General features: G+C 39.6%; 1 protein-coding gene across 17 annotated transcripts in view; it reads left to right on the top strand.

Moving 5' to 3' along the window:
• Positions 1-19,889, top strand: part of MBD5 (methyl-CpG binding domain protein 5) — a 248,204-nt gene that overhangs the window by 34,439 nt on the left and 193,876 nt on the right. The gene's annotated exons all lie outside the window — the stretch shown is intronic.

A 19,889-nucleotide genomic window follows, 5' to 3' on the forward strand; every position in this document is an offset into this window, starting at 1 on the left:
GAGGAAGGCAAAAAACTCACAAGGTTCCTACTTACTGTCCTGGGGGAAGATTCCTTACCCATCCTGAATTGGCAATCAGTGAGTATGTGTGCAAGACCCACCAGTTTAATACCTATAAAGGAGAATTCTATATGGCATCCCATTTCTAGCAGGGTTAGTAATTTTCCTAGGAAAAACTAGTTTAGGACAGGGCACTGGTAAATACCAGCTTAAACCCAGTTTAAACTCGGGAAATTAATTGCATCCGTGTCCAACAGGTTCAGCAAGCATAGAATGAATCTTTTCAAACTTTGAACACATCAGTTCAAAACAGAATGAGCCTATTCCTCAACTTACTACATCATAGTTGGTCCTCTGCTACAGAATTCTGCATGACCAAATGAACCTGGGCTGGTAATCTGCAACTCTAAATGCTTCTGATTGTTTAATGCTTCAAGCCTACAGCTCTGCATTATTGTTGTTTTCATATAATCAAATGTTTCAATTTTTATTTATATAATATTAAAGACCGAAATGCTTCATGACATGTATAACTTCCTTGAGAAAATACCGAACCAAAATGTATACAGACATTGTATGTTCAGTATTTTAATTACATATGTTAGTGTTCTGCCCAGAATGGTTTTACTTTTTATTTGCATAACCCTAAATTAATCCATGAATCTACTGCCTAATGTAACCACAATTTGAATATGGAACTAAAACTAAGGGTTTGTCTTCATGTACAGCGCTATAGTGGTGCAGCTGCAGCGCTTTAGTGAAGACACTACTATATCAATGGGAGAGTTTCTCTCATCAGCATAGTTAATCCACCTCCCCGGGAGAGCTATGTCAATGGTGGAAGTCCTCCTGTCAATATAGCACTATCTACATGGGGTATTAGGTTGGTATAACTAAGTCACTATGAGGTGTGGATTTTTCACACCCTTGAGCAACATTGTGAACTTGAACTAACTAGTTTTTTCCCAGGGTGGTAAAAACCACCTCTGATAAATACCATGCCATTCCTGATCTCTAGCCATGGCCATCTCTGATGCTTCAGAGGAAAGGGGAAAAATCCAACAACTCCTTCAGGAGACTGGCAGAAGACCTGATGCATGAAATTTAAGACCAGAAGGGACTCCCTGGGCCGCTGAGCCCAGTCCACCCACCATAGCAGGCAAACACGTCATACAATCCCACTCATAAACTTTTCAAGCTCTATTTTAAAAATAATTAAGTTGTTTGTCCACACTACTTCTTTAGGAAGGCTGTACATCTCTGATGGTTAGAAATTATCTTCTAATTTCCAGCCTAAAATTTATTCATCGGTAGTTTATATCCGTTTGTTCTTGTGCCAAGACTGTCCTTTAACTTAAATAGCTCTCCTCCTCCTTCCTTAATGTTTACAACCCTGATATATCTATAGAGAGCAGTCATATTACACCCTCCCCCTCCAGCCTTCTTTTTGTTAAGCTAAACAAACCAGACTTTTAGTTTCCTCTCATAAGATAGGTGTGACACTGGTAAACCTGGTGCCAGCTCTTACTAAGGCTTTAGGCCTCAGCTGAGCACTGACAAATTCATTGCTAGAAACAAGTCTGTTTAATCTGTGTTAATATAATTAAGATGGATATTGAATTTATAACAATGCGCTTAGTGTTTAGACTTTATGAAAGGCTTGTAAATTGCTGCATGCATTAATGTCTCTTATAATATCTTTATCAAGTGCTATAACGTAATATTTGAGTCTTTGCTTTATTCCTGTGAAGAAGTTTGCTCTAAAACTGTGAACCTGTCACGAGGGATCATCTCTTGCTCATCAATAAGGGTATCAAAATTAAATGGGCCATTGTGGGACTTCACAATACAATGACTTTGTTAATTGCCCCTTCACACCCTTGAAGAGGCTATGTGCAAAAGATCTCATCTCATGAGTTTGAATTCTGGAAGAAGAAAATAAAAATAGCTGACAAGAAAATTTTTCATCTTCTGCTGTTTGGATTCTCACAGGACCAGAGCTATGAAACAGAAGCAGAGATCACCAGTGTCAACCTGGGCTAGCCCTAAAAGACATTCAGAGCTGACAGAGATTACTACAACCCTGTCACCTCTTGGAAACCATAGACTGCAACTCACTTGTGTATATATATTTGCCTGCTTTAACCTTGTAATAACTCTCAGGCTTCTTTTATTAGTTAACCTAAGAAAATAAAAAGTCAACAGTTTAAGTTCCACAAACTAAGCAGGATTTGAATCAAGCAATGTCTCACCCTGGCAGATAGTACAAGCAGGTTACAGTTTCTCAATACACGGACTGGACTTCCTTTCCAGCCTGTTACCAATCTCTCAAGTTCCAAGTCTTGTCTTACAGATGACCTTACAGGAGTTAAGACTTGGGGGGCGGAGGGGGAGGAGGCCAAGTGATGAAGTCACTGTTTCTCCTTTTTCACTTCTCCTAGCTGCTAAAAAGATCCTTGCTGTGGCTTGCTGCAGTCCCCACTGGTTAGGCAGTCTCCATTGCCTACGTGATCTTTCTGAGAAGTCTCTGGGATGGCCCTTGGGAGAGTGGATTCCCTTTAATGGGCCATCAGCACATTTCTGGCTGGTCCTTTGATCTAATTGAAAGGTTGGCTGTGGGCATCTCCCAACCTCAAAACATATTTCAGTAACGCAGATTGCAGTACTTCATAACTTCACATACAATGATAGTATATACAATCGAACAGGATATTAATGTTCAACAGATCAAGACATTTCAAATGATACCTCACAAGGCACGCATTGTACAAACCACATAAATCATATCACAGTGGTGAATACGGGGGTTCCACGGTGCTACTTTGAGATACAGAGCACCAAAAGTACAAATGGTATTAATATATTTATAAAATGAGTTTCTACAAGTGATTAAGATTCAGATAGATGACTGCTCTGTCAATCATTATGTTTATCATTAAATACAGATGTGTCTACTCTTCTTGGTCTTGAGGGCATAGTACTTAAAATCTAACATCTTTTCTACATCACTGAAACCTCAAAACTATAATGTATGTATACAAATATATTCTAAATTTTAGCGTTAGTTTAGCTGGATAAATTACTTGTGTCAGTAAAAGTATGAGCAGTTAGTTTTGTAATTATTCACATTTGCAGCTCTTCAATTGAATTGATCTAGATTCGTCAGGAACCAATGGCTGTGTTTTTCCTTTTTCTTCAGTAACTATAACAATCAGTCATCTCTTAAACAGAATGATGGACTACTGATCAAAAGAAAGGTTGAATAAGATGAAAACAATAGGGTCCCCACAGAGTAGTTCTTCAGGTTTATTTCCCCTTTGAGAGTAGCAACAATTTACCTTATGTTAGGTAAATCATCTTTCTTAGAAAGCCTGAACTCTAATTTTTCCTGTGTCTGAACATTATGAATAAAATCATTCTTCACAGAGGTCCTTTTGTGATTTGGATTTTGCCTTTTTCATAGGTACATGCTATGCATACTTAAAATGGTATAAGAATAACTCATGATGATATAATCCTGAGGATTATATGGGTAAGGAGGGCCTGTGCCTCGCTAGAGGGTCAGATTTCTGGGGGCATTAGATCATTTTGCCATTCTGTTGGAGGAAGACAAAACTTCTTCTCTGTGAGCCTTCTTGCTGTAAGATCTATGGCTCTAAGAGTGCCCTGGAGGTTCTGAAAAGCTTTCTTGTAGTCCTTAATGATGTGCCATGAGATCTGAGTGGGAGGAGTATAGTATTATGGGTTTGGATGTGTGAGGACCATTAGTAGCAAGGATTGTGGTATACTTGACTCCTTTGCTGTCTACTTGCTCCAGGGTGGAAAACAGATCTGAGTGAACTTTCTAAGAGGGAAGGAAAGGCTTTGTCTGTTCCTCAAAAGGAGGAGATGCTCTAGTCCATGGCGCTCTCTCTAGGAGTTCACAAACAAGCGTCAGGAGGTCATGACCACCTTTCCTTTTCTAAATGGAAAAAGGGCCAGGAAGGTCCAGATGGGAGAAGGTAATGGGGCATCCTGGCTAGACAGGAGGGGGGGGGTCTAATATGTAAAAAGTTGGGAACCACTGATCTATGTTCTTATTCTGAGAGAGAAAGGATAGTAAGTGTTAAAGGCATAGGTCTATGACTCCAAAGAGCTGAGCAGTATTCAGTTCTTCCAGAATCTGGGAAACCATACTTGCCTTAGGTTTCTGTCTGTAAAACTCACAGTGATACTTCCTTGCTTCACAGTGGTAGTGTGACGATATAACTAGTACACAGTTTTACTTTAATAAGGTACATGGTAAAACTGGAAATAAAATAAAAAATCCTCACTAGTTTAACGCCCAAGGATTTCAGTGGAGTTACTCCAATTTACAGCTTTGTAAGTGAGGTCAGAATCAGGCCTAAGGCATTCAAGGACAGTTTTAAAATAAAATAAAATGAAAACATCTGATCAATTCAAGCTGCATGAACCCAAGTGATAAGTAGAAGACTAGTGTGTTCAGACCATTCTTTGCGCCTGTATGACTCATTTACATTGAGGTGGGTTGGGGGGGAGCTTGTTTGTTTTAAATTGGCCATCTTATGGTCTCATTTCTTTTGCCATTTAGAAAGGGAAAATTGGTAAAATTGACATTTAGTTAAAAATAATATACCATGCATGAATAGAAACTGTTTTTATGAGTTTTCTTAGATTTTTACTGTATCTGTGTGTGCATAATAATTATGGTTCAGCCAAAGTCCATTATCATAAATGAATATATAAAATTTGAGGGTAAAAATACATTTGATTATTTAATTAAAAATAAATTCCTTAACTGAAAAAGACATTGAAATATTAAATCTGTCAGACACTTAAAGGAACATAATAAAGGTTGACCAGTTCTAAAATATAACCTCTTTTAAAATAGCAGTTTATTGAAACTAACACAACAGTTACTCCCTGCAACTCTGGAACAAAAAGAATATTATTCAATTGTCTACTCTGTTTACAAGAAAATAGACCAGCATGGCAGACAGAGTAATGATGTGAGGTATAGAAGTACCCTCTGAGTAACAATGTACCAGGTAATCTGAGCTTGTTGTAGGTTACCTGATGTATAAGTGAGATTTAAACACTATTATAGTCCTCATTATGGAGGTTGGATAGAGACAAACTTTCTCAAGGTGTTTTGAAACAGATAATATTTTAAACTATTAAATCTTGAATCTGTCATCCTTATAGGATTAGTGGATTACCTTCCCTTTCCTTCTGTCCCCCCCCCCCCCCCCCCAGTAGATTTTTATTTTTATCATAACTGATTATTGGTGCTGATCCTGTAAAGACAATCAATCAGTTGTAGTGGTTACTACCATCGGTAATCCCACGTGAAAGTAATGAAACTATGGTGTGGTGCATACTACCGTGGTACTAGGTGTTTTCAGGGGTCAGTGCTTCCTTGGCTTGCTAACTTTTCAGTGTAGAACTCTTGTGTTGATACTATTTGTAGTGTAGGTTACACATTTTAGAAACTACTATTTATGTGATTTAAACAACTTTTTTGAACTACTACCTACATTGGTGGTGGTTGTTGATTCTCTTGTGTCTTCAATGGGTTTAGCTGCCAACCCTTGGAAGGGACAGGAAAAATACATTAACAACTTTGTGCAACTATTGGCATGGCCAGGTATTAGCTTGGTAGGGGTCTGTAGACTGACTACCCTCACTGCACAGGGTCAAGAGGCAGCGCCACAAAGCTGAAAAATCATCACTCCTGCGTGGAACGTGCAGAAGAAACTCTGTGCTGTTGCACTCATGGAATTTCCTGGGTTCTGATTTTTCCCTTGCAGGCTCTTCCACACTATTTCAGTACAAAGTATTTTTATTATTTTGAAAATCATTTTTATTCAAACCTTAGTATTAAGTCTTTTTTTAAGGTAAAGTCCACTCTTAGCCTCAAATTTCAGTATCTGAGGATGCCGTCCGAAGCACCTTCTTCATATGATAGATTTTGCCTATTGTGTAGTATTGGATGTTCTCCTTAAATCTGAATCTTTTTTAGCTGTCTTAATTTGTTTTTGTGATAGTCATTTAACATTGTTTATTTGAGTTATAGACGAAGTAGATAAGTATTTGTATGATGTGGTCTAGTTATTATTTTCATTAGGATGATAGTTTCATATCTTTTTTTTTTCTTCTTCTTTTCCCTCGTCACATAATGTAGATTTTGCAACCAGTGAAAAGACTAGCATAATGGTAGTTTCCATACTTTTCATGAGGAAGTTAAGTTATGCAAAAACATTGGACAGCAATTCTAGTATTTCCTGGTTTGTAGCTGGTTTAGGATATACAGAGGTGAATTACTTTGTATTTTTAAGTAGGTTGTGACCAATCAACTCAGTTTAGTTATGGTGAAATCCATGGCTGAGTCAGAGGAATAGCAAGATTTAAAAGTGAACTAAAATGCTTAAAAAAAGAAAAATGTTCAAGATTCAAAATCCATTACAGATATTTACTTATGCTTGAATGACAAATAAGAAGATCCCTCTGCTGATAAACCAATGGAGGGTGAAGGAAATACTATATCTACAATGTTTACATTGTGATGTTTCCCTAAGACTTCTTCAGTCAGGGAGGAAAGGTTCAGTCATGGTGTGTAATGACCTCAGAGATCCACAGCAAAGAGGTGCTTTGCCTCCTAATGGCTATAGGGCTTCCCCTGCCCTCCTCTTGAGGCTCCATGGTAGCACTGGGTCCATTGAACTCATTGCTGCCACTACAAACCAGTCCCCCCTCCCTCACTGAGGGAGAGCTCTGCGCAAAAGTAAATGTAGGTTGAGACTGCAATAAAGTTTCCATGAGTTCTCCATGGTAGAGGTGAATATTTTCATGCACTGCCCCATGGAGGGCTCTCCCTGGGTATCCAGGAAAGCTGCAACAGCGACAATTAACTTGTGCATATGGAGGATCCCCTGCAAACAGCTCTGGAGTCCAAATTTCTAAAAGGAGTACTTGAAATTAGTTCTTCCTTTGTATACCTTTCAAAATGTGAGTTCACGTTTTTGTTGTGCCTCCCCACTTCCCCCCAATGAGATTAGTGTCATCTCTTTTGAATGATGGCATTAAAAACAACTAAAGCTGTGTGTCACGGTGCAAATCTCTGCAAATTTTAAGTTGGTTGAATCAGACTTACTCTGTGTACACATCTTATGCATCCGTTGCTTCGACTACATAATTTGAAAAATATGTATTATTCTTCTTCTGTAGTGTATCACCCACAATTATCTGTTAGAGATTTGCATAAAGATTGAAGTTAGAACCTGGTCCTTAAGTAGTAACTAAACTTCAATTTGTAAATTTACGCTTGCGTTCATTGTAGGGAAATATGCCAACAAACTTTTAGGGCCACTGTTGTTATGGCCTTTTGTTTGGTTAATTACCTGCCTTACGTGCATGCACGCACACACGTGTGCACACACAGTGACTGTGTGCAAGCTGCACACCTAAGTTATTTGAAAAGCTGGCCCTTGAAGTATTACCAATAGGCTTTAGAGCTTATATTGAATTAAGAGCAATGAGAATAGTTCATGCCTCCCTTAGAACTGTTGTTACAGGATAAAACAGCATTACATCATTGCACATTGAAAACTTTAAAATCATAAATCTACAAGTTTAATTTTCTTTTTAGTACAAATAATAAATAATCTATCATGGGGCTATATAAATGGATTAGGAGTCTGACACTGCATTTTAGGTGTGAGAGATGACATTTATTGCTGAAGGAGAAACACAAAATCCTAAGTGTATTTAAAGACCTTAGTAGCCAGTGAGCCAAATTAGGACCATTTCAGCATAAATGCAATGAGGGGAAAAAGGGTGGTAAGGAGAGGGTACCGTGAGCACCATGCTGGTGTACATCAGCACATGAGGGAGTCTTAATTCATCTGTGTGGGGGAGCTTGTCTAAGGAAAGGGTCTAGTAATAAGAGATGAGTTAGCAGCTTGTGGCAGAACAGGTAATCATCAAGTGATTCATCCCCTGTCCCTCATTCCCAGCTTCTGGCAAACAGAGGCTAGGGACACCATTCCTGTCCATCCTGGCTAACAGCCCTATCCTCCGTGGCCCTATCCTCCGATGGCCCTATCCTCCGTGAATTTATCTAGTTCTTTTTTGAACCCTGTTGTGGTCTTGGCCTTCAAAACATCCTCTGGCAAGGAGTTCCACAGGTTGACTGTGCGTTGTGTGAAGAAATACTTCCTTTTGTTTGTTTTAAACCTGCTGCCTACTAATTTCATTTGTTGGCCCCTAGTTCTTGTACTATGAGAGGGAGTAGATAACACTTCCTTATTTACTTTCTCTACACCAGTCAGGATTTCATAGACCTCAATCATATCTCCCCTTGGCCGTCTCTTTTCCAAGCTGAAAAGTCCCAGTCTTATTAATCTCTCCTCATACGGAAGCTGTTCTATACCCCTAATCATTTTTGTTGCCTTTTTCCGAACCTTTTCCAATTCCAATATATCTTTTTTGAGATGAGGTGACCACATCTGCACACAGTATTCAAGATGTGGGCATATCATGGATTTATATAGGGCAAGATGATATTTTCTGTCCTATTGTCTATCCCTTTCTTAATTTTTCCCAGCATTCTGTTCACTTTTTTTGACTGCCGCTGCACATTGAGTGGATGTTTTCAGAGAACTATCCATAGACACATAGACTTTAAGGTCAGAAGGGACCATTATGATCACCTAGTCTGACCTCCTGCACAACGCAGGCCACAGAATCTCACCCACCCACTCCTGTAATAAACCCCTAACCTATGTCTGAGCTATTGAAGTCCTCAAATCATGGTTTAAAGACTTCAAGGTGGAGAGAATCCTACAGCAAGTGACCCGTGACCCAAGCTGCAGAGGAAGGTGAAAAACCCCCACAGCCTCTGCCAATCTGCCCTGGAGGAAAATTCCTTCCCGACCCCAAATATGGCAATCAGCTAAACCCTGAGCATGTGGGCAAGACTCAACAGCAGACACCCAGGAAAGAATTCTCTGTAGTAACTCAGGTCCCACTCCATCTAACATCCCACCATAGGCCATTGGGCATCTTTACTCTAATAGTTAAAGATCAATTAATTGCCAAAATTAGGCTATCCCATCATACCATCCCCTCCATAAACTTATCAAGATTAGTCTTGAAGCCAGATATGTCTTTTGCCCCCACTGCTCCCCTTGGAAGGCTGTTCCAGAACTTCACTCCTCTGATGGTTAGAAACCTTTGTCTAATTTCAAGTCTAAACTTTCTGATGGCCAGTTTATATTCATTTTGTTCTTGTGTCCACATTGGTACAGAGCTTAAATAATTCCTCTTTCTTCCTCGTATTTATCCCTCTGATATATTTATAGAGAGAAATCATATCTCCCCTTAGCCTTCTTTTGGTTAGGCTAAACAAGCCAAGCTCTTCCAGTTTCCTTTCATAAGACAGCTTTTCCATTCCTCGGATCATCCTAGTAGCCCTTCTCTGTACGTGTTCCAGTTTGAATTCATCCTCCTTAAACATGGGAGACCAGAACTGCGCACAGTATTCCAGCTGAGGTCTCACCAGTCCCTTGTATAATGGTACCAATGGCTCCAAGATCCCCTTCTTGAATGGTAACAGCTAATTTAGACCCCATCATTTTATATGTATAGTTGGGATTATGCTTTCCAATGTGCATTACTTTGCATTTATCAACATTTAATTTCATCTGCCATTTTGTTGCGCAGTCACCCAGTTTTGAGAGATCCTTTTGTAGCTCTTTGCAGTCTGCCTGGGTCTTAACTATCTTTAGTAATTTTGTATCATCTGCAAATTTTGCAACCTGTTTACCCCTTTTTCCAGATCATTTACGAATATGTTGAATAGGACTGGTCCCTGAACAGACCCCTGGGGGACACCAGTATTTACCTCTCTCCATTCTGAAAACTGACCTTTTATTCCTAGCCTTTGTTTCCTATCTTTTAACCAGTTATCAATCCATGAGAGTACCTTCCCTCTTATTCCGTGGCAGCTTACTTTGCTTAAGAGCCTTTGGTGAGGGACCTTGTCAAAGGCTTTCTGAAAATCTAAGTACACTGTATCCACTGGATCCCCTTGGTCCATCTGCTTGTTGACCCCTCAAAGAATTCTAGTAGATTGGTGAGGCATGATTTCCCTTTACTAAAACCATGTTCACTCTTCCTCAACAAATTATGTTCTATGTCTGACAATATTGTTCTTTATTATAGTTTCAACCAGTTTGCCTGGTATCAAGCGGAGTGCACCAGGGGTTGGTCCTGGGGCCGGTTTTGTTCAACATCTTCATTAATGATCTGGATGATGGGATGGATTGCACCCTGTAATTTCCAGAATCACCTCTGGAACCCTTTTTAAAAATTGGCGTCACATTAGCTATCCTCCAGTCATCTGGTACAGAAGCTGATTTAAATGATAGGTTACAGACTACAATTAGTAGTTCTGCAATTTCACATTTGAGTTCGTTCAGAACTCTTGGGTGAATACCATCTGGTCTTGGTGACTTATTGCTGTTTAATTTATCAATATGTTCCAAAACCTCCTCTAATGATACCTCAATCTGGTTGATTGATACCTCAATCAGTTCCTCAGATCTGTCACCTAAAAAGAATGGCTCAGGTTTGGGAATCTTCCTCACATCCTCAGCCGTGAAGACCGATGCAAAAAATTCATTTAGTTTCTCCGCAATGGCCTTATCGTCCTTGAGTGCTCCTTTAGCACCTATCATGATGCATGGCAAGATCTAAAGAATACAGTTTGTCCCATCCAAGAGCAATGATCTATTGAACATGTGCCACTCTGCTATGCTTCTACAGACCTCTGAATATGAATTGAGTCACGTAGGCTGTTGGTCGCTGAATACTTCAAATACACAACATTTAGGTTCTGAGGGTATATCTACACTGCAATAAAAGACCTGTGGCACAACTGTGGCTGACTTGGGTCAGTTGATTCAGGTTCGTAGGACTTTGACTGTGGGGCAAAATATTACAGTGTAGGCATTGATGAGGCGGTTCAGACTCTGAAACCCCGTAAGGATGGAGGATCTCGGAGTCCAGGCTCCAGCCCAAGCCTGAATGTCTCCACTTCGGATTTTAGCCCCACAGCCTGAGCCCAGTGAGTCCTACTCAGTTGACCCAGTTCTGAGACTCCATGTCATGGTTTTATATGACCGTATTAGACCATGGATCTCAAACTCAAATCACCACGAGGGCCACATGAGGACTAGTACATTGGCCCGAGGGCTGCATCACTGGCACACAGACACCATTTACCCTGGCCCTGACCCCATTCCAACCCCTTCCCCAAAGTCCCCACCCCAACTCCACCCCCTCCCAGCCCCTATTTCAACCACTTCCCCAAATCCCCGCCCCTGCCCCGCCTCTTCTTCATCTCCTCCCCTGAGTACGCAGCTCCCTGCTCCTCCCTCCTGGAAAGCGCTAAGTGCCTGGAGGTAGGCATAGGAGCGGGGATGTGGCACGCTGCGGGGGGGAGGGAGACTTGGCTGCAGGAAATAACTTGGGGAGGGCGGGGGGGAGCTTGGCGGCCACAGGAAATAAGTCGGGGCGGGGAGCTTGGCGGCCAGAGGAAATGGCGGGGGGAGAGCTTGGCGGGCCACAGCAAATAACTCCGCGGGCTGCGTGTTTGAGACCCTGGTATAGAAGTACCTAGAGATAATAGTCTGTCTTCATTAATTCTTCTCAGGTGATTGCAGGGAATACGCATAGAGATGGGACACACATTTACTTAACTTCATTATATGATTTAATTTGAAATTCTTTTTGGTCACAGTGTATGCATACAAGTATCAGGGCATCCAGTTTTCAGAAGAAAGTTTGCTTTTGTTTTGTACAATTTGAGGTCATCAGTCTCCTGCTGCTTGGCTCTATGTATCATTTTTGATTGATCCATGATAGACTGTCGTCTAGCTGTTTTTATTTTTGAGACATTTAGTTTTGGATGAGGAACAAGTGGCTTAAATTCAATATGAACAAGACTGAAGAAAGCATTTTGAGGAACATATGTATTTCTTATGAGAGCCCGTTTATTCATGGGATGAGGCAGCTGCCTGTGAGACAGGTTCATAATTTAGGAGTCATTTTGGATCACCGTCAGCATGTTACAGCAGTTCTCTAGAATCACAGTTATCACTTCCTGGTTGAATGTAATATCCATTTTTTCCCTCCTATCCAGATCACGCTAGTCATTCATGAGTTGGAGGAGCATATTTCCTTAGATGTGCGATGCAGTGCTTAAGCTTGATCGTTTCCATCCATTTTCTGAACAAATAAAGCAGAGGTCAAAATTAGTAGTGACCTGAGTCTGTCACTGTACTTGGCAATTGAAAATTTATTAGTATATAGTCCAGTGGTTTAGAAGTAAATATCACAGCTATCACTGAACAATTTAAGTAGAAAATTTAATCAAAAGACCCCCAGACCCGATTTTTTATGCCACAGTCAGAGTATTTTCAATAGTGTCAAATAGCAAGTTTAAGTTAACATTGTTTCAGCTGAGTAGGGGACAAAGAGTTTGGAGATCTGTTGCATTATAAATAGCTGGCTAATACCTTGACTATCACGTTGCATATTTAAAATGTTATTTTATTACACAGTGCTTATACCTCTATTGTAAAATGTGATGATTAGTATATCAACTTCTGGTGACTGATTATTGTTTGAAGACTGAAATATTAGTATATCAACTTCAAACAATAATCAATCATCAGAAGACTGAAATTTTAACGTCTCATAAGATTGGCTCACAATTCAGTGTTGTTTTAACTAGTAACAGAAGATCTACCTAGGCTGATAGCTGTGGTTGCAGTCTTCTCACCACATTACATAGGTATCTTCCTAATACTGATGTTATTCATAAGGACTCCCTCCAAAATGCTCTAAGCAATGTACAGCCAATTGAGAACACCCCACAGTACAATAAAAACGCTTAAAATTCCACTTTTAACATTCATAAATGGGAAAAATAAATGAGGAAGTCCAGTATAAAAGGGCGGGGGGAAGGAATGAGGAAGATAGGTAATAAAGATGGACTAAGATAGACTTCACCTGGAGCAAGTTCCACCACCTGAAGCCAACATTAATGATCACTTAAGGAATGAAGATGGAATCCCTAAATAATAGGTAGTGTATGAGTACAAGTAATTATCAGGGTCAGGTTCAAGGATGTCTCTAATACAGAAAAGGTTGATAACATTATGGGCTTCGTAAACCAACAATGCCAGCTTTATAGTAATTTCATTATTTTATAGGCAGATAGTATAAAGAACACGGAAAGTTCAATATACTCACAGTAATTCAAGTCCGTACACATATGTGCTGTTTCATTCTGAACAAGCTCAAGCAATTAGAAGACCGTATGAAGTAGGAATTTACAATATTTTTCAAAATTTGAGCAAAATCCATTGACCTGTGGTTTTTAAGCCATTAATTACTCAGAAACATCTGAAAGAAGAAATTCTAAACTTGATTTGACTTTGGTACATCCTATTCAACCTTAAATTGCTAAAACACCTTTCCTGCAGACCTCCTAAAAAGACTAGGATTGCAACCCTGTTGTATGACTGTGCAAGAAGATCCACGGATTCTGTCTAGTAGGTTTTCAGCCTGTTGCAACTCAGGGTCATTATTAGACTTGTCAGTGGCTGGCAGACAGACTGTTGTTCTACTTCTTCAGCTACATTCACTCTTTCCCCTATCTGCATCTACAAAAAGCTTTTTACTGGAATGGAGCTTGCAACTTTTTCCAAGCTGAATAGTTCTACATTTCTTTCTTTCCTTTTCACTTTTCACGTTTTTAGTTTTGTAAAGCAAGAAAACTAATGATAATGTGACATTAAGGTTGAATTATCAGGCACTCAGAAGTCAGGAAGTTCCAATTGCTTCTGTGGTATTAATTCAGCTGTGTTTCCTGTCCTGCATTTTTATGGTATACCGTTCACAGTAGAAACAAATTTACTTTAAATCAAGAGAAACTTGAAGATATTGTGTCTATATATGTAACATAGCAGAGTTAGTGCTGTAGGAGCAATGGTGTGTGTGTATACACACATACATATATATGTACTGTTTTGGAGGGAGGTGTTCAGATACTATGTTGATGGAGAACATTATAAAGTTCCCTAAGATAGATCTTCTGTTTCTCTTGGTTTAATTTTCCTCTTTACTATACTTTTGAGTTCTTGATATTTCAGTCTTTATATTAATTATTGCTTCATTTTTGTCCTTGATTTTGTTAAATGCTGAGTATTTTAAAGGAAACAGAGATTAAAACAAACATTGTCTATCACAGCAAAGTTAGCATTATGAGTGCCACTTTTATTGGGAATCTCAACTTTTATCCAATGTAGAACTAACACATGTGCCCTACTGAGCCAGAGATGTGGTACCTCAAACATAAGTCTCCAACCCATTTTTTCTCTTTGGGGGAGAATTAGATACTTTAGTGGAATAACCTTACAGTAGTGTCCACTACAAGGCCCCCAACTCCATCAGTAATTGCACCAACATTTGGTTTACTGTTTATTAATTCAGTGTCAGATTTTAGGATGCTGGGCTAACATTTTCATCTTCGTAAGACAAGGGACCCTGCTAACAAAATAATGATAAAAGATAAGCTATTCACTAAGATTCTTGTATAGTGTCAGCCAGCCAGCCAGCAAAATCGGGGATAAAATGCTTGTTATTAGCAGCCTGCTAGTTCCCCAACTAGCATATCCAAACTAAATGATACCCATACTGGTGCACAGAAGACAGGAAGTGGATAAATATGGGAACAAGATCTGATGAATTTTCCTTGAGGAAAAAATACCTTCTCAATCTCAAATGTAGCATTAAATGATATATCATGTGCGTCTGAGCAAGGATTAAATTGACTAAACCTTAGCATGCAACATGCCTCTGAACCAGTCTCCCATTATGTATGCTAAGAGGACCAGTATGGTACCAGCAGAAATCTGTGTAGAAGGATATTCAAGGAGGAACTGGGCTGAAGGAAAGAAATATTTTACTGCTGGCATCAAGGGAGATTGGGTACGCCTTACACTTACGAAAACTCCATTTATCCTCCCCCATTCTGTCCCTTGGAGCAGTTGGCCATTCAGTCCTATGACAGACTGGTGGTCTCTGAATCCACTAATTGCAGGCTGGTGTATCATGTGCAAAATATTTTCTTTCTTATGGATTGTTGTGTTGGGAGCTCTTTCTAGTGCCATCCTGCCAGAGGCCACATCAACTCGTTCATTCTGCATAGGCAAGAACCTACATTTTATCATTTCATTAAGCTCCATAATATCACAATAGCTCATAGCCTCATATAGAAATGTTATATACTTTTTCTCTTACATATGATTAGACATTAAGGTCTATAGACAGAATTCAACTTCTGTTAAAATCTAGGGAAAGAATCCCATTGACTTGACTTCAGTGGGAGTTGGTCAGGTTGTATAAAAGTAGATAGCCTAGACATATTTTTGTTAAGGAAGATAGAGGCAAATTTACACACTACTTAAAATAATAATTAGCACTTCATGTTTTTAAAGCCTCCTACAAATATTAATTAATCCTCGCAAAACTTGTGTGAAGCAGATAAGAAAACATTACCTTATTTATCTGATGGGTAACTGAATCTTAGTTTTGGTTTGCCCAAAGCTGCAGAGGGACTGCTTAACACAGCTGAGATTTATAGCTTAGGAGTTCCTGGCTCTCAGCCCTGTGTTTTTAACACTGTATCCAGACCTTTATAGACTCATAGACTTTAAGGTTAGAAGGGACTGTCATGATCATCTTTCAGAAGATGTAGTGTTTTCTTTTTATTAGTATCTTCTTATAGTCTGCTTATGAGTAAAACTGAATAAATGTATACGTATAGCTCAGGGGTTCTCAACCTTTTACTTTTTGAGCCCAACCCCCACCCCCAACATGCTATAAAAAAAACTCCATGGCCCACCTGCGCCACAATAACTAGTTTCTGCATATAAAATCCCGGACCAACATGAGGGGGTAGCAAGACTCTATGTGTCTTACTCCTTATATATTTATACATGTTATTAATCAAAATAGAGTTTAAATAGGAAAATGTGCTAAATAAAATATATTGGTTTTATGATGATAATTACAAAGTTTATGGCAATTGATGGTTTCATGATGTTTACAAAGCTCAATTAAACAAATTTAATATAGGAATGTTCACTTACAAGGAATCACTCTATTAAATCACAGTAAAGCAGTCTTCTTAATCATGGTAAATGTATAAAAAGGGAGATGATTTTGTGCTAATGTGGAACATTAATACAGGTCTTCAACTGTTTGTCAGTCAAGTGCTGTACCAGTTAAAGTTATGGGACTGTCAGTGACAGTTCTACCAATAGTGATTACAAAGTTAGAAATGTTAGAAATATAAACAGGGATTTATCTATTGAAATGTCAATTTAATGTAAACATTTCTTTGGACAATAATACATAGCCATTTTTTTTCCTTTGCAGCATATACGCCCATACATAATATTACTACCAAGGATGCCGTTAGTGCTTCAAAGCAACTTTTCAATTCTTCTGTTATACTGTTAAAGTAGTGCTATTCTGAACTACTGTGATGAAGCTTCTGGTCCACTTTCAACCCAATTCTGTACTCATATTGGCAGCTTGCAAAGGCTGATCTTTCAAAATAGGCAGAAACTTCAGTTCAGGGTGGTATTACAGTAGTAGTCTTTTCTGATATCACCATGGTCTTCCCTTAAGGGCCGTTCAGAAACAGTTCAAGGAGCTTATATGTGATAAGTCTTAGTTACCATTAGGAGGAGTGCTTGAGTCTAGCCAAAAAATCGAGTTATTGATCTCTTGTTCTAGTCTGATGGTTTCAGTTTGTGTGAAGAGATTTATTTCAGACTTCCAGCTTCTTTTGATTTAGTTTTGATGGGCAGTCCATTGACTGATTGCCTTTTTGAAAAACGGTGATGGTCCAATCACAATTAAAATTGTGATTCATGTGTCATGGCTTCCATCCAGTTAAAAAGCAGATATTTCTTCTTGTGGTTTTATATTTGTAACTGCATGCCATTATGTGGGATTTGTTCCCAGAATTCAAGGTCTGAAATCTTCTTGTCCAAACCTCATTAGAACATCCCAGCTCTGCTTTGGAATTTCAGAAACTTTTGAACAGCTGATGAGCAATTGCTCTGTGCTTCTTCTTGGTGCCTTCCATCCTGCCATAATCAGTTCTACAGTCTTTGCAAAGCTTCTTCTTTCCTTCTAATACTGTAATTTCTCTTCTTTCCAAAGTCCATTTTGAAGGTTTCTAGTGTTTATGTAAAGTATTTCCACATTTTTGAAGTTTTTTTTATAAATTTATTGAATGCGTCCATTATGTAGCTGTACAGTCACTTGAATCATCTGTGCTCCAACAGTCTTAGTTTGGTTCAACACCACTAGGATGAAACTTGTATGAGTCTTTAAACTTTGTTATAAGCACCTGTTTCTTCATTTTCCACTTATTCTTATTTGATTTATATGGTAGAATCATTTTTGTGTTATCAGATATAAAGTATTTAACCAGCCCATGTGGTCATTCACTTCCTTATAAAATACTTTGGTAGGATTTATCTTAAAGATTTTCACTTTACACTGGTTTTACAACATATCAGTTAAATGTTTTGCCTAATATTTGCTATGACTTTGACAACTTTGATCATTATCTTTCAGTTATGGTCTTCAATCAGTTTTCTTATTTGAAATAAAAGTACATATTTATAATGACACTTTGGGGTTACAGTTTCAAAGATTGCATTTAAAGGATCGGTGTATAGCTCACCCTAAGGAGAATTGGAAGGAAGGGGTGGAATACTGGGAGGGGGGACATGGGAGTAGAGCCCCTTTCCCATAGACTAGGCCTGGATTTGGAATAAGGGCTTTATCTCCATCCTATTGTTCCTTCATGATGCTGGTGGGAGGGGAATAGGGATCTGAGCATTGAAGGAGAGTGTTAGAAAAGTGGGGTAAAAAGGAAGGGAGTCAGAGCTGTGCAGTGGTTGACACTTCAGCTCTGTTGCCCAAAAAAACCCACATCAGTCAATAAGTAATAGATACTTATATGGCCCCTGTCACTGTAATATCTGAGTGCCTAACAGTCTTTAATGTATTTATCCTCACAACACCCCTGTGAGGTAGGGAAGTACTATTGTCCCCATTTTACAGCTGGGGAACTGAGAGACAGAGATTAAGAGTACTTCTATGCTGCAGCTGCAGGTGTAATTTCTATCTTGGGTAGAAGTACATGTGCTAGCTTTGATCAAGCTAGCTCACTAAAATAGTGTAAGCCACCAGAATACTATCCTGTTTGATATGCTAGATATATATATGGGTGGCTAGCCTGGGCTGCTGCCCATGCTGCACCGCTGTTATTAGCGTGCTGTCTCAATCAAAGCGAGCACATGTAGGTCTTCAATCTGGAGATTACTCCTCCAAGGTGATGTGTAGACATATCCTAGTGACTTATCCAAGGTCACGCAAGAAATCTGTTCCAGAGCAGGGACGTGAACCCAGATTTCCCCAGTCCTAACAACTAGGCCATCCTTCCTGTCATGCCCCAGTCCCCACATCTGTCCCCATTCAAAAAATGTCCCTGTGACTCCAGCCTAGTCTCTGCACTGTTCCTACATCCTGTTCCCAGCTCCTCAGCCTATGGGTCCCATGTTGATGCCTGCCTCCTCTATGGGGAGGACATTTCTGGGGAGAGAGCCAAGCTGTGCTAGGCAGGCAGAATGAGGAGAGATGATACAGAGGTAGTGTGATGGGACGAACACTCAGCTAGTACATTCTGTGGTCAATGGTAAACATTGTCAAGGAGCCAGAGGCAGTTGAGGGGGAGAGTTGGACTTGTGGTAAATTGGGGTGCTGAGAATTTTATTTTTAAACCAGGAAAATGACATGCCTAAAAAATTTAATGCAGAGTTAAGATTGCCCATTCGTGCCTAGTGGCCTTCCAGAATGTGGAGAGTAGGAAATACAAAGTTAAGGTAATTGCCAGTGGTACATGGGGTTAGGGTGCTGGCCAGAGTGAGGAGAGCAGTAGACTAGTTGGGGCAGGGTCATGGCTGGGGAAGTCTGACTGGAGGGAGGGCAGCCCCAGCTGGAGTGGGGGGGAACGTAGTGATGGCGTGGGATTTGGCTGAGTGTACAACTCAGCATACGTAATCAAAGAAGTACATGACCCTCTTGTAAGCTGTTGTCTGTGCTATAAGTATGCAGCTTCAGAAGGTGCCAGACAGCAAGGAGTAACTTTTATGTCCTAACGCCTTCTAAAGTGATAATGGCTTAACAGGAAGGAAGAAGGTTAGCTGGAAATGTTGGTATGGAGGGAGACAGTAGGGGAGAGGGGGAGAGAAAAGGAGAGATACACCAGTCATGGAATAAAACTGTCATGGTTTTGGGACATAGACTATGTCTGTGATTTCTCTCTCCATCCTGTCCACAACTCCACTTTCCAAACATTTCAAAGCACAAACGTTATCACTATTCCACTATAACAAAGTGTATAGGAGTGGGGAGGACGGATTAAGAATCACATAGCGTCTTTTATCTTTAGTCTGCCACTGTACCCTTCAACCGCAAACACATAATCACAACAGCTTAAATGATCACAACCTCCAAACAAACAAACCACCTTCTTTCTGTGCAAAAAAATGAGAAGATTGACTGACAAAACTTCATAGTCACAGAGTTACGGTTGCTGGGTGGTATTTTGTGCCCTTTCAGAATGTTGGATTCAGCAAAACTCCAACTTCTGAAAACCTCCAAATGCAGAGTTAAGGTTAACACCAATATCACCTTAACTCTGTCCTCTTAGAGTAATGATCCAGTTCATC

Source organism: Chelonia mydas, chromosome 11 (assembly GCF_015237465.2).
Source record: "Chelonia mydas isolate rCheMyd1 chromosome 11, rCheMyd1.pri.v2, whole genome shotgun sequence".
Classification (NCBI taxonomy): domain Eukaryota; kingdom Metazoa; phylum Chordata; order Testudines; family Cheloniidae; genus Chelonia; species Chelonia mydas.